This window comes from Ambystoma mexicanum, chromosome 9 (assembly GCF_040938575.1).
Source record: "Ambystoma mexicanum isolate Mex_15411 chromosome 9, UKY_AmexF1_1, whole genome shotgun sequence".
In the NCBI taxonomy this organism is placed as follows: Eukaryota; Metazoa; Chordata; class Amphibia; order Caudata; family Ambystomatidae; genus Ambystoma; species Ambystoma mexicanum.
This window is the reverse complement of record NC_090931.1, coordinates 75,291,293-75,305,334: the sequence shown is the minus strand read 5'-3', so window position 1 is coordinate 75,305,334 and position 14,042 is coordinate 75,291,293. Positions and strand designations below refer to the sequence as shown.

The 14,042-nt window shown below is 46.4% G+C and overlaps 1 protein-coding gene across 1 annotated transcript in view; it reads right to left on the bottom strand.

Moving 5' to 3' along the window:
* The window catches only part of KIRREL3 (kirre like nephrin family adhesion molecule 3), a 961,667-nt gene that overhangs the window by 589,279 nt on the left and 358,346 nt on the right, over positions 1-14,042 (bottom strand). The window lies entirely within an intron of this gene.

Genomic DNA, 14,042 nt, shown 5'->3' with positions numbered 1-14,042 from the left:
TTCCCGTAAAAGATAAAGAAATGCTATCTTCTTTAAAATTAACAGCATTACTGGCATCAATATTCTCATTGTTACAGAAGAACATACCAGCTCTAAGCATGAAGGCACACATGCCTCGGTTGATGACACACCTAGCAATGTTTTGCTGAGGACAAAAAACTGAACTATTGTCCCATATTGCCCTAGGAAGTAATCCAGAAAAAATTACTTTCGCATTTGGAAGGATCTTCATTACGGCTTGAACCAAACAATCCAAATCAGCCCACAAAGTAGGGGCACTGATGTTGCCCAAATGGAAAGCACCATAGTGCAAAACTACCACATGCAGAATGTTCATTGTGGCCATATCCTCCCAAACTTGTACAATTCCCTGTACATTGCAATCAGGCACAGTGCTCCACATCACCTCCACTCCTTTCACATCAAAGTTCTTTGCAACATGCCTGCATTCAGCGTACTGCTGTAAACCATGCACATACATATCTCCGAGCATCAACACCCTGACTTTCTCCACTTCTGCCATCTTCACCACACACAGTCTCTTTCAACACAAATCCACAACCTCGACATCTGATTGGCTGATCCGTACAGTCTTCTTTCCATGTTGGATTTCCTGGAAAAACCCAGATGTAGCACGCCCTGTCCACGAACAGCCGCGGTGTCCGCGGACGGTGTCCACTTTACTCTCTGTGCCATTCCCTCATTGCATACAGCTAAGCAATCATACAATATGAATAACGTCCTCAGAACACCCCCATTTTGTGAATTTTCGAACATTTCAGGACAATTATCATTTCATTATTCAACATATTAACATTACAAATATTTTACTTTCATCTTGTACTTTGCACACAATGCTATGCTTCTCCATTAGTAGATCACTATACTAGATAGAATCCCATAATACAATGCTATTTATATCAATGCATCGTTCAAAGCACTAATAACGGTATGATATTTATTGCAATATCCTTAACACTTTTTTTGCAACATTATAATAAAAATCCCTAGTACACAAATTCCATGAAAAGTACATACACATGTGATGTCATCAGTGATTTCATCAATGACATTTGCGATGTCATCTTTGATGTCCTGGGTGTTAGTCTTAGCAGTGCACGGTGGTGGCGCAAGTTATTTTTCATAGCTTACCATAAATTGCGATTTTCAGGGGTCTTTCGGCTGTACTTAGAACCATAACATCCCTTAAACAAACTTTTTTTAATATCACGCAAACAATATACAAACATGGCGTGCAAAAACCAACTTCTCACAGATGGCTTTACACAGAATGTTGCAAAGTAAGAATTTATGCTCGTTCACAGTGAAGGTCAGCTGCTTCCATTTTATTCTCAGGCCCCGGAGAGGCTCACGAAGTGGACTATAAGGTTGTATTGTGTTTTGACCTTGACAGACAGAGACTGTGATGAAAGACTTCTCTTGAAGGAGTGTTGCTAAAACGTAAGAGAAGATAAGGATGAAATTTATGAAACGAAACCACTTTTATATATTATATCACTATGCGAAAGATCGTTGGCACACGCGGAGTCGTATTTTGGGACTGCACCACTCGTAGACAATGGAAATTGCAATTGTACTGTAAGTAACCCTTTAGATTATTTTATACCAAATATAATTACAATAACGTAGCATTAATGACCGCTCAAGTTGAACTTGTTCGTTGAAAGTGGCATAATGTTTTCTACCACGCACTATCACCGCCGAATTGATCCCCTGTTGTGTAGAGGGCTCTGAAAAATGCAGACGACATAGGGTGGGTTAATACAAATAATGTAACCGGTCTATAGGTGGTCAAGCGCTCTACTCGCTGTGCCACTTCACTGTAACCTGTCAAATGGCACAGCGAGTACAACGCTCGCTTTGACATCCATGCACAGCTTGCTAACGCAAGTTCAAATCCCGGCAAGGCCAAACTCAGCCTTTCATCCTTCCGTGGTCGATAAATGAGCACCACACACCGTGGTTAATAATAAGCACCGCTTAGATACCTCACGGTTCTTAGCGCTATATGAATGGGAAAATATTATTATTTTATTATTAACATACTCCGTTGCACTATCTTCGATAGCAAATAGTTTCACGCCCTAATAAATAAAATGATGATTTTTAATGAAGATCGCTGGTGAGACTAATTTATGTTTTTTAAAACAGGTATTTGGCCCCATTTTGCCTATGTCACGATTTACAGACTCCAGCGGATGGGGTCTTCAACTGCCAGGTGCAGGTCCAAATATGCAACTTCATGACCCTCACCATTTTATGGGACAATCGCCAAGGACCAATATGCCCTTACGCAGTACTAGCGGCTACAAACAACATACCAATAAATAGGGTGGTCTAATGGCTTGTTTCTGGAGCAACCTTCCGATTATCAGAGCGACCATTTACTGCTTTTATCATAAACCAACAGCCTATCTACCGCAAAGGAACAACGCGTGGCTCCAAATAAACTTTTGCTGATCGACAGTAGAGACAATAGCAAATCGCTGAATATTCACTAAACATTTCATGTGAAATAAATGTACTTTACCAAATGTACAATCCTGCTGTTTACTTTTAAACCACAGTTTCATATTCCGAATTGTGGCGCACTGAGTTGTAAGCTGATCTAACACCCTCTGTACCGCAAAGGAACATCGCGTGCCTCAACATGAACTTTTGCGGATCGACAACAAAGACAAATGCAAATTGCTGAATATTCTCTAAACATTTGATGTCAAATAAATGTACTTTACAAAATTTACAATCTTGCTGTTTGCTTTTAAATCACTGTTTCATATTCCGAATTGTGGCGCGCTGTGTTGTGACATAATATGTGTTGTCTTCCGGGTTCTGTGTAAAGTCACTTAGGACTGGAGAGGACTGGGCGCGTTTGATGACGCACCCGGTAACGTCACGGAGAGAGGCGGGGAATATGAATGCTTTCATAATATCAGGCTTAGGGGCGGGAGATATGATTTAGTGTCGCAAAAGCAAGTCAGCCAGGTCAATAGCGCCAGTCATAGGATTATCACATAATGTCGGTGCGCACCAGCAGGATTTATCGTTTCTTTAGTGGACAAAAAGTCGGTTGACGCCCATAGGAAATTGTACTATTAGCGGACAAAAGGAGTGGTCTTAAAACACTTTCACCCTGACAACGAACAATACAAACAACATTCTCAGAACACCCCCATTTTGTGTAATTGCAACCATTTCGGGACACCGCGAGTGTTCTTAGAACACATTCAACTAGACAGATTACAATACGAACAATTAAGTACACCACGAGTGTTCATAGCTCATTTTTACCTTCCTTGCGAACAAAAATGACACATACTCTGTCCTCTAAACACCCCACCATTTAGTTTATTTACAAAATGTCAGAACAGCCGTGTTCTCCGCGGACAAATCGAACGCAACAAAAACGTCTAGCACATAAAAAAAAAACATTGAGCCTATCTCATACTCCCCCAACCTCCCCAAAAACTCTTACACACCAACACAGGGCACTAAATACAATTTTTTATCCACGTTTCACCGCGCTGTATGCGGTCGTCGGCGAATACAAGATGGCGGGCGCCACAGAAAATCTGACGTGCTCCACGCCCCTCGCCGTCCAATCAGCGAACATGTCATATGTCCGCGGACATGACGCAAGGCCATGGGCCAATCGGGGTGCTGTCCGCGGAGCGAACAGGGAAGTCCGTCCGCGAAGGGAACACAGATATCACTAATTCTTTTGCCATACATTTTGGTCATTTTTAAAAAAACTACTGGACGGATTTACACCAAATTTGCAAAAGCATGCTTTCGGGACCAGGTCGCCGCTCCTGCCGCAAATTTGGTGTAAATCCGTCCAGCGGTTCGGGCTGTAGCCGTGCGCAAAGTTTTTTTCCCATTCAGTCTATGAGGAAAAAAAAAGTTTTGGGACCCCCCCTATAACTTTTCCCCCCCTGGACGAATCCTCACCAAACTTTGGAAAAACCTTTAGAGTGGGCCATATACTATTTTTGCAAAGATTGGTGAGGATCTGTCCAGGGGAAGTGAAGTTATAAGCCGCCCAAAAAGTGCTCTTCCTATGGAAACACCAACTTAACCATAACTACATGGCAGCTACCGCGGCCATGTAATATATATATATATATATATATATATATATATATATATATATATATATATATATATATATATATATATATATATATATACGGTCAATTGTGCAAAGGTCAATTCGGACCCTTGTCTTTCGGTCAATTAGGTCATTCGAACAATTGTGTTAGAACAATTTGGGTAACACCCTTTCAAGGTGGAGGTCCAAAGCTCAGGAGGTTGTTAGCAGGAACCAGCCTTGTTCTTTGTCCAGAGACTCTCCAGCACTTCCCTCCTAGGAGGTTTGCTGTCAGAACCTAGCAGGGCATGCTGTGTGCTGGCTGGGTAACAGTTCTGGAGCTGCTGTATGGGTCCTCTGAGTCCGGTATCTCCGTCTGTTTCCTAGGAGATGTTTAGAGGAACAATCGTGCTTCCTTCTTGGAACTCCTGGCCTTCCGTCACTGGTGGAAGATGTAAGGTAGTCTGTACCTTCAGCTCAGGTCCAAATGAGTCCTTCTTCTTACTCCTTGCGAAATATTCAGATGCTCTGCTAAGCGAGGGGTTCAGCCCTCTTTTAAAGCCAAATCGGCCCCAGTAATTGGTGTAGGCTAAGTCAACCTTAATTTACCAATTCTGGGTCCCCACCAACAATCTTCTGTTATGCATGAGGCCAGGACCAGAGTGCTCTGCAACAGGACAGACAAGGGTAGTGACATATATACCTAAGTCCCACCCATCTTCCTGTCGGTTGTAGATCAAAGTGTCTCTCTGGTTAACTGAGCCCTCTGTGACTCTTGATTAAAGCACAGGTTTTCCCTGTCATGATGCCTGCCTCCAAGGAGCCAAACCAGGCCCGGCACCCTCAGAGACAGACACCATGCATTCAAGGGAAGTTCCAGCAGCCCCAGATGGGGGCCCTTTGGACTCAGTCCTGGCGCCGTTGGCGTCAGGCTCATAGGGGACATCAGTCCTGGCGCCATCGGCGCCAGGCTCATACAGAAGTAGGTTGGGAGTAGTGCTTGGTGTAAACTTACCTGTGCAGACCATGCTGCAACTTCCAAGACTGGAAGGAACTATTTTTCTAGGGACTACTTGATCTCTAGGGTGTGACCGGTGGAGGAATACATATTTCTGGGGGAAGAATACATACCTGGAAATACTTGAAAGGCTATTTAAGCCCCACCCAAGCAGCAGACCACGCTTCGCGTTGTTCTGCACTTAGCAGCTGGACGCTCACCGTGACTGCTCCTGCCTTGCTCCTCCATCACGCCTGCCAGCATCCTGGAAACACCTAAAGAAGAAAAGGGAAGAGAACAGGTGAAAACAAGAACCTTACCTGATACATCTGCACGCCGACGATCCTGCAAAGAAGGCAAACATTTTAAACGCGCTTCGCGTCGCGCGCAGCACGCTGCATTTCACTCACCTGCACGTGGCGTTTTCGAGTCCTGCGACGTCCATCCGGAGCTTCCACCGCCATCCAGCACCTATTGGAAGGAAGGAGAAAGAGAGGTGAGAAGGGAAACACGAATCTAAGTAGAACTTACCTGTGGTTCAATTCCCTCTCCGCCTTTGGGTTTGTGCCATACCTTCAGCATCTCAGCACCCCGGCCCCTAAGGGGAAAAGAAACAGACATTGTATTAGTGAGAGCATGTGAGAACATTAGCAATACGCTCACTCAAGACTTACCCATTTGCAAGAGAGACACAGCAGCTCTTTTCGGGTCGGCGCCTTACCTCCGGCATTGCCGTACCCCGGCCCCTATGGGGAAAAAGACATTGGACATTAAAGGAGATACTTAAAACTGCAAAGGAATCTCTCATCGGAATTCTTACCAGAATTTGGCTTCATCCAAATCGCCTGCAGCCCGGAATCTTCTCCAGCACCTGCGAAAGAAAAGAACAGATGAGTGAATATAAACCCAAACTTGCCATAAACATTTGCGGTACGACGGGAATGGACAGACTAGTTTAAACTCATCAATCCAGTGAAGTAACTGGAATCACAACGCGCCCCTGCATCAGAAGCAGGATGGAGAGCTCGTCATTTTGGTCCCTAAGATGAGTCTTCGCAGGGAATTCCAAAAGGGTTTCACGGAGGCAGAGAAGGGAAGTGGGAGGTCGGAACATCACCCGCAGACTATTAACCCTTCCTTAACACACACAGTGGGATATTCCTCCGAGCCAGAAAAGCCAGGTTGGGGAATCCAGTCCAGTCCATCTTCCGGGTCTTACGCATCTCTGCAGAAGAGGTCACAGCAGTCCCAGCCACGCCCGCACCTCCGTGGGAGCCAGGTGAGCGTTACAGAACGCGAAGCCAACCCATAATTTCCCACCCAGGCGCCATGGAGACTTCCGAGACAGACCTACTGGCCCAATTATTGGGGGAATTACGGGCAGAAGTGCATGCCGCCCGCCAGGAAACTAACGCCCTTAGAAGGGAACTAATCTTATCCAAAGAACAAACTGATGATTTGGCTAAACACCTTTTGCAGAGTCAGGCAGGACAAACGCCTTTACCCAGCTCCGGGATGAATTCCACTCCGATGGTTTCAACCAACCCGGTGCAAATTAACCTGCCAGGAAATATGCCTCTGGCCCCCCCTGAGCGTTTTACTGGGGATCCCAAGAAATAAACCGTTTTCATGAATCAATGTCGTTTACATTTCATATGCAGACCTGGGGCCTTCCCTAATGACCAAACCAAGGTGGCTTTTGTGCTATCTTATCTCAGCGGCAGTGCTGCCGATTGGTCAATTCCGTTGGTAAATCAAGATGACCCAATCCTTCAGGACTTTCAAGGCTTCCAGGCAAGCATGGAAAGATTATTTGCTCGACACGCTCAGGGTGAGGCCTTGGATAACGAACTTCTGTCCTTGCGGCAAGGAAACCAAGATCTCCTATCTTATATAGCCACATTTAACAGATTGGTCGTAGAGACTGGGTGGCCTGAGAATAAAAGAATTACATTATTCCACCGAGGTCTGCGTGGAGAACTAAAAGACGTTCTTGCTCAAATAGTGAACCCGCCTCAACTCTGCGCAGAATACATTGACTTAGTGGTCCAACTTGATCATAGACTCCAGAATAGAAAAGCGGATCGGTCCAGATTTGAAACCCGAGTTCTGATCAAAACCCACACAAGCCCCAAGGGTACCGATGCTTCAGAGCCAATGCAAATTGGGGGGGTTAAAGGACCACTAACTCAGAAAGAACGAGAAAGAAGAAGACAAAAACAATTATGTCTTTACTGTGGAGCTTCTGGACACTTCCTGTGGGATTGCCCGGTAAAACCACCTAAGAAGGTGGTTGGAGCCACAGACAGTAATCTTCCAGAACCTGATTCGGGAAACGACCAAGCCCGACAAGCGTAGAGGTCTGCTTGCCGAGCGTGAAGACAGACTCTTTGACCTCGCATTTCATCATGCCTATGGTCCTCATAGATCCAAAACAGCCTCAACGGTTGCACGGAATAAAAGCCTACCTCGACAGTGGGGCTATTGGAAATTATGTTGACCTTGAATTGGCTTCCAGGATTGGTCTCCCTCTCTGTCCAAAAACCACCAAGGATGTCATTACCACGGTTGATGGAACCGAAATTGCCTCCGGGCCGGTAACACACTCTACCACGGAAATGACACTGGTTGGCCAAGATGGCCATCGGGAAAACATAGTGTTTGACGTAATCAAGGTTCCACAATTTCAGGTAATCTTAGGGATCCCTTGGTTAGAAACACATAATCCTCGAATTGACTGGCGAGCAAAGAGCATAACCTTCCCTGATTGTGCACAAAGGTGTTATCCAGGAAATCCACAGATGGGTCTAGCCTCAGTAATCTCCACAACAGTACCATTACCTTTTGAGTATCAAGACTTTCAAGACGTCTTCCAAAAGGAACAGGCCAACACCTTACCTCCTCACCGGCCATATGATTGTCAGATCGACCTGGTACCCAATGCTCAACCGCCTTGTAGTAGAATCTATGCCCTTACTGAACCGGAGAACCTTCATTTGCGACAGTATTTGGATCAGTACCTTGCCAATGGTTTTATTCGCCCGTCAAAGTCACCTGCTTCCTCAGCTCTAGTCTTCGTACCGAAAAAAGAAGGCGACCTTAGAACTTGCATTGACTACCGCGCCTTAAATCAGATAACGGTCAAGAATCGTTATCCTCTGCCCTTGATCCCTGAGCTCCTTGACCAGGTAAAAGATGCTTGTATCTATACTAAGTTAGATTTAAGGGGAGCTTACCACCTGGTGCGCGTCAGAGAAGGCGACGAATGGAAAACTTCCTTCCGCACCAAATATGGACTCTTTGAGTACCAGGTAATGCCTTTCGGGTTGTGCAACGCACCTGCTGCCTTTCAATATTTTATGAATGACGTTTTTCGAGAACTCATCGATGTTTGTGTCATTGTATATATTGACGACATCCTGGTGTACTCCTCCTCGGAATCCGATCACCGAAAACATGTTAGAACTGTCTTGGAGAAACTGCGCCAGCACAAACTGTTTGCAAAACTTGAAAAATGCCTTTTTCATGTTACGGAAGTTGAGTTTCTCGGATTCGTCCTAACACCTAAAGGAGTCCGAATGGACTCACGGAAAGTGGATGCGATCCTCAAATGGCCGTCTCCTAGTTGTGTGAAAGGAGTTCAAAGTATGCTAGGTTTTGCCAATTTTTACAGACGGTTTATCCCGGAATTTTCTCGAGTGGTTCAACCCATCACGGCGCTCCTACGAAAAAACAGACGCTTCGAGAGGTCTAAGGAGGCAGAACAAGCCTTTCAGGAACTAAAAACCAAATTCACCTCCGCACCTGTGTTAAAACATCCTCGTCCGGACCTCCCTTACGTTTTGGAAACCGACGCTTCTAGTTTAGCCATAGGGGCTGTCCTTTCTCAAAGGGATCCAGTTTCAAATCAACTACATCCCGTAGCCTTTTGGTCCAGGAAATTCTCGGCTCCTGAAGTGAACTACGGAATAACAGACAAGGAACTGTTGGCTATTAAGTCAGCTTTCAAAGCTTGGCGTCACTACCTGCTTGGCGCAAGACACACCGTTACAGTGATTACAGATCACAGGAACTTGCAATACTTGAAAACGGCCAAAGCTCAATCTTCTCGTCAACTCCGTTGGGCTCTGTTCTTTGCAGAATTTGACTTTATAATCACATATCGCCCGGGTTGCAAGAATGGCAAGGCAGACGCTCTATCTCGAATTGGAATGGGTGACATTGCCTCAAGTCTAGAGCCAGTTCCGATTATTCCCGAACAGAGGATTTTGGGTGTAATCTCTTCTCAAACTTTTGAGGATGTTCAAGATAGAGTTAAATTGCTTTTCGACGCTACAGCTTTACAAGAATGGAGCCAGAAAGGCTCAAACTATTCCATTAATAATGATTTACCCTATTTCCAAGGGCGGTTATTTCTGCCTCACAAGGAATTGCAAGAACTCGTTATAGCACATTATCATGATACACTAATGGAAGGACACCTGGGCATCGCTAAAACAGAGGAAAAGATCAAACAGCATTTCTGGTGGCCATCCCGGCGAAAGGATATTAAATCCTTTGTGGTGACCTGCGGAGTGTGCGCCCAAAATAAAAGTCAGAAGCAAAAACCAGCCGGTCCTTTACGGCCCCTGGACATCCCTCCGGCACCGTGGCACACCTTATCGATGGACTTTATAACTGACCTGCCTCCTAGTCATGGGTATAATACTATCCTGGTGATTGTAGACCTCTTCTCCAAGATGGCTCATTTTATCCCATTGAAGGGGTTGCCTTCAGCCCCCACCTTAGCAAAGGAATTTCTTGAAAATGTTGTTCGTTTACATGGCTTCCCATCCATATTGGTTTCTGATCGGGGAAGTCAATTTATTTCTCATTTCTGGAAAAGGTGTTGCCAAATGGCCCAAGTTGATGTGCGATTATCCACCTGCCACCATCTTCAAACCGATGGTCAAACCGAAAGAACAAACCAGTCCCTGGAACAGTATCTGCGGTGTATGTTACCTCAATCTGAGGGTAATTGGAAGGACATTCTGTGGATTGCCGAGTACGCGTACAACAATTCTGTGCATTCTGGAACGGGTCAGACTCCTTTCTATACCCTATTCGGCCATCATCCCAGGACTTCGGACCTTGAATCCCCTCAAAGTCTTGAAATGCCCACCGTGGATCATTTACATGCCACAATAACCCAAGCCTTCAAGGAAGCAAAGACTCATTTACAACAAGCCAAAGAAAGGTACAAGGAAAATGCTGATTTACATCGAAGTAAAGTACCTCCTTACAAAGTAGGAGACCAAGTGTGGCTTGCAACTAGACATTTACCGCTTAAAGGTCCACAAACTTTTAACCCAAGATATATAGGGCCTTATCCAATCAAAGCTATCATTAACCCGGTAGCCTTCAAACTCGATCTGCCACCTAATATGCAAATCCATCCCGTTTTTCACGTATCACTGTTGAAACCAGTACCACCCGGAACCAGGTTATGCAAACCACCAGAACCAATTCCAATAGATGGGGAATTGGAATTCGAAGTTGAGGACATATTGGATTCTAAGATGTCCAAGTCAAAACTCTTTTATCTGATTGATTGGAAAGGATATGGACCTCAGGAAAGATTTTGGGAACCAAGTGAGAATGTACATGCACCTCGACTAATACGAATTTTCACCGGAAGTTCCCAAATAAACCGAGGCCTCCAGGTTGGACACCCTTGGGAGGGGCCTTGGGGGGAGGTACTGTCATGATGCCTGCCTCCAAGGAGCCAAACCAGGCCCGGCACCCTCAGAGAGAGACACCATGCATTCAAGGGAAGTCCCAGCAGCCCCAGATGGGGGCCCTTTGGACTCAGTCCTGGCGACCGTTGGCGTCAGGCTCATAGGGGACATCAGTCCTGGCGCCATTGGCGCCAGGCTCATACAGAAGTAGGTTGGGAGTAGTGCTTGGTGTAAACTTACCTGTGCAGACCATGCTGCAACTTCCAAGACTGGAAGGAACTATTTTTCTAGGGACTACTTGATCTCTAGGGTGTGTCCGGTGGAGGAATACATATTTCTGGGGGAAGAATACATACCTGGAACTACTTGAAAGGCTATTTAAGCCACACCCAAGCAGCAGACCACGCTTCGCGTTGTTCTGCACTTAGCAGCTGGACGCTCACCGTGCCTGCTCCTGCCTTGGTCCTCCATCACGCCTGCCAGCATCCTGGAAACACCTAAAGAAGAAAAGGGAAGAGAACAGGTGAAAACAAGAACCTTACCTGATACATCTGCACTCCGGATTCTGCACGCCGACGATCCTGCAAAGAAGGCAAACATTTTAAACGCGCTTCGCGTCGCGCGCAGCACGCTGCATTTCACTCACCTGCACGTGGCGTTTTCGAGTCCTGCGATGTCCATCCGGAGCTTCCACCGCCATCCAGCACCTATTGGAAGGAAGGAGGAAGAGAGGTGAGAAGGGAAACACGAATCTAAGTAGAACTTACCTGTGGTTCAATTCCCTCTCCGCCTTCAGGTTTGTGCCATACCTTCGGCATCTCAGCACCCCAGCCCCTAGGGAAAAGAAACAGACATTGTATTAGTGAGAGCATGTGAGAACATTAGCAATACGCTCACTCAAGACTTACCCATTTGCAAGAGAGACACAGCAGCTCTTTTCGGGTCGGCGCCTTACCTCCGGCATTGCCGTACCCCGGCCCCTATGGGGAAAAAGACATTGGACATTAAAGGAGATACTTAAAACTGCAAAGGAATCTCTCATCGGAATTCTTACCAGAATTTGGCTTCATCCAAATCGCCTGCAGCCGGAATCTTCTCCAGCACCTGCGAAAGAAAAGAACAGATGAATGAATATAAACCCAAACTTGCCATAACCATTTGCGGTACGACGGGAATGGACAAACTAGTTTAAACTCATCAATCCAGTGAAGTAACTGGAATCACAACGCGCCCGTGCATCAGAAGCAGGATGGAGAGCTCGTCATTTTGGTCCCTAAGGTGAGTTTTCGCAGGGAATTCCAAAAGGGTTTCACAGAGGGAGAGAAGGGAAGTGGGAGGTCAGAACATCACCCGCAGACTATTAACCCTTCCTTTTCACACACAGTGGGATATTCCTCCGAGCCAGAAAAGCCAGGTTGGGGAATCCAGTCCAGTCCATCTTCCGGGTCTTACGCATCTCTGCAGAAGAGGTCACAGCAGTCCCAGCCACGCCCGCGCCTCCGTGGGAGCCAGGTGAGCGTTACATTCCCTTAAAGTGTGGGCTGGGAGCAGACTCCCTGTCTCCCCCAAATCACATACTTCACAGCTCTGAAAGGGGTCTGCTCTGCAGCGGTGTGCTTACAGTAAATAGTGGACCCAGGCATGCATTTCACTGCCATTCATACAGAGGGGTGGGAACTAGCTTCAAGTTGTCACAATGCCCACCAAAGGGGTGTTAGTCCTGCCTTCCTGTTGTCTCTCTGGAAAACAAGCGTACTTGGCAGGCTAGCCTCAATTATCTCTCATTAGTATGCACTGCCACCAGTCGGTGAACAAAGGAATGCAGATCCATGGAGCCATTGATATTTTAATTAGGCTGTTCATGGCTGGAGGAATGTGTGCCTTCCCCCTTCTTGGAATGCTTTGATGTACCCAGGGCTGACACATTCCATGTGAATATGACAGGGGAAGATAGCGCCTGTAGGCTGTGTCCTCCCAGAGTACAGGTGACTATGTGTTTGGTGAGGGAAGTAGATGAAATGGGTGCGGAATGGACACAGTCATTTCTCGCAGGTTGCTCTTCCATCATTCATTTTCCTTTATCAAAAAATCAAAATAGCCCAGGCGAGCGCATTCTTGCTGTGCGGATGGTCGAATTCCCCACAATCCCCCTACTCATATTGCACATGAGAATCCCCCGGAACACGCCTGCTGCTTCGAAGCAGGCAGCGATAATTATCCCCCGAGGAACATGGCAACTTTCTGGTGGGTGAAGTGGCAGAGATCTCAGCTGCAGAATGAGCAGGGGGTTTCTATATATAGCTCCCAGAAGCCCTGCAGGCTGCTCCATCAGAGCACCCGAGCAGGTGCAGGCATCAAACTGTGAACATTAATTGGCTAGAAGTTCTCTTATTTAATGTATAGGCAAGGTTAAATGCTTTCAGATGCCTGGGCTCTGCCAACCCTCCCTCCCCCCCAGCATAATTATCCATTACATTGCAGCGCTTTAAGTAATGCAACATTATTTCAGAGTGTTTGCTTAAGACTGACTCATGCACAGCAGACAATAGGAAATGTTATTAACTGCCAGTTGCTCCGGGTGATGCCTGCTATACTTGAGAGCTATCCAGGTGGGGAGGAAGGGGTTAAGTTTCTGCTTGCCGCATCCCTTGGTCTGAAGTTACTCTTCAATTTGCTATGGTGTGAATTGAATAGCCAGTCACGGGGGCTTCAGTGGGGAAGCGTTCATGGTGAAAGCAAAGCCTCCAAGCTGGGGCAGTGCCCGGGTAAATGAGCCGGCTTCCATGTTTTCTAGGACTCCTGCTTGCCCCTTATATGCTTACCAATGCTTGCTTATGTTCGGTGACCCCCCGGGCTACTTCCAGAGGCACCGAAGATGCCTCTCTGACTTGGGGGGGGACCTATCAATCAGCATCAGTGTCACCCCTCTACGGTAGCCGGACCTGGCCGGGCGATGGGGGGGGGCTCCTGTGTGTCACCTTGGGCAAGACAATCAGCTCTTGCAAGTCATCCTCAGCCCCTCTCTTCTGAAACTTTGAGGGTTTTGCTTTCTCCCCTGCCCCCCAATAGTGACCTTCCAGCCACCATTATCAGCCCATAAAAGGAATAATTGGGATGACACAGAGCGGGCCCTGATGAACAGAAAAAAATGTGCACTTGAAAAGCCTTTGGCACAAACCTTGATTGCACAAAGATGACTTGATCTGTCTGATGCGCA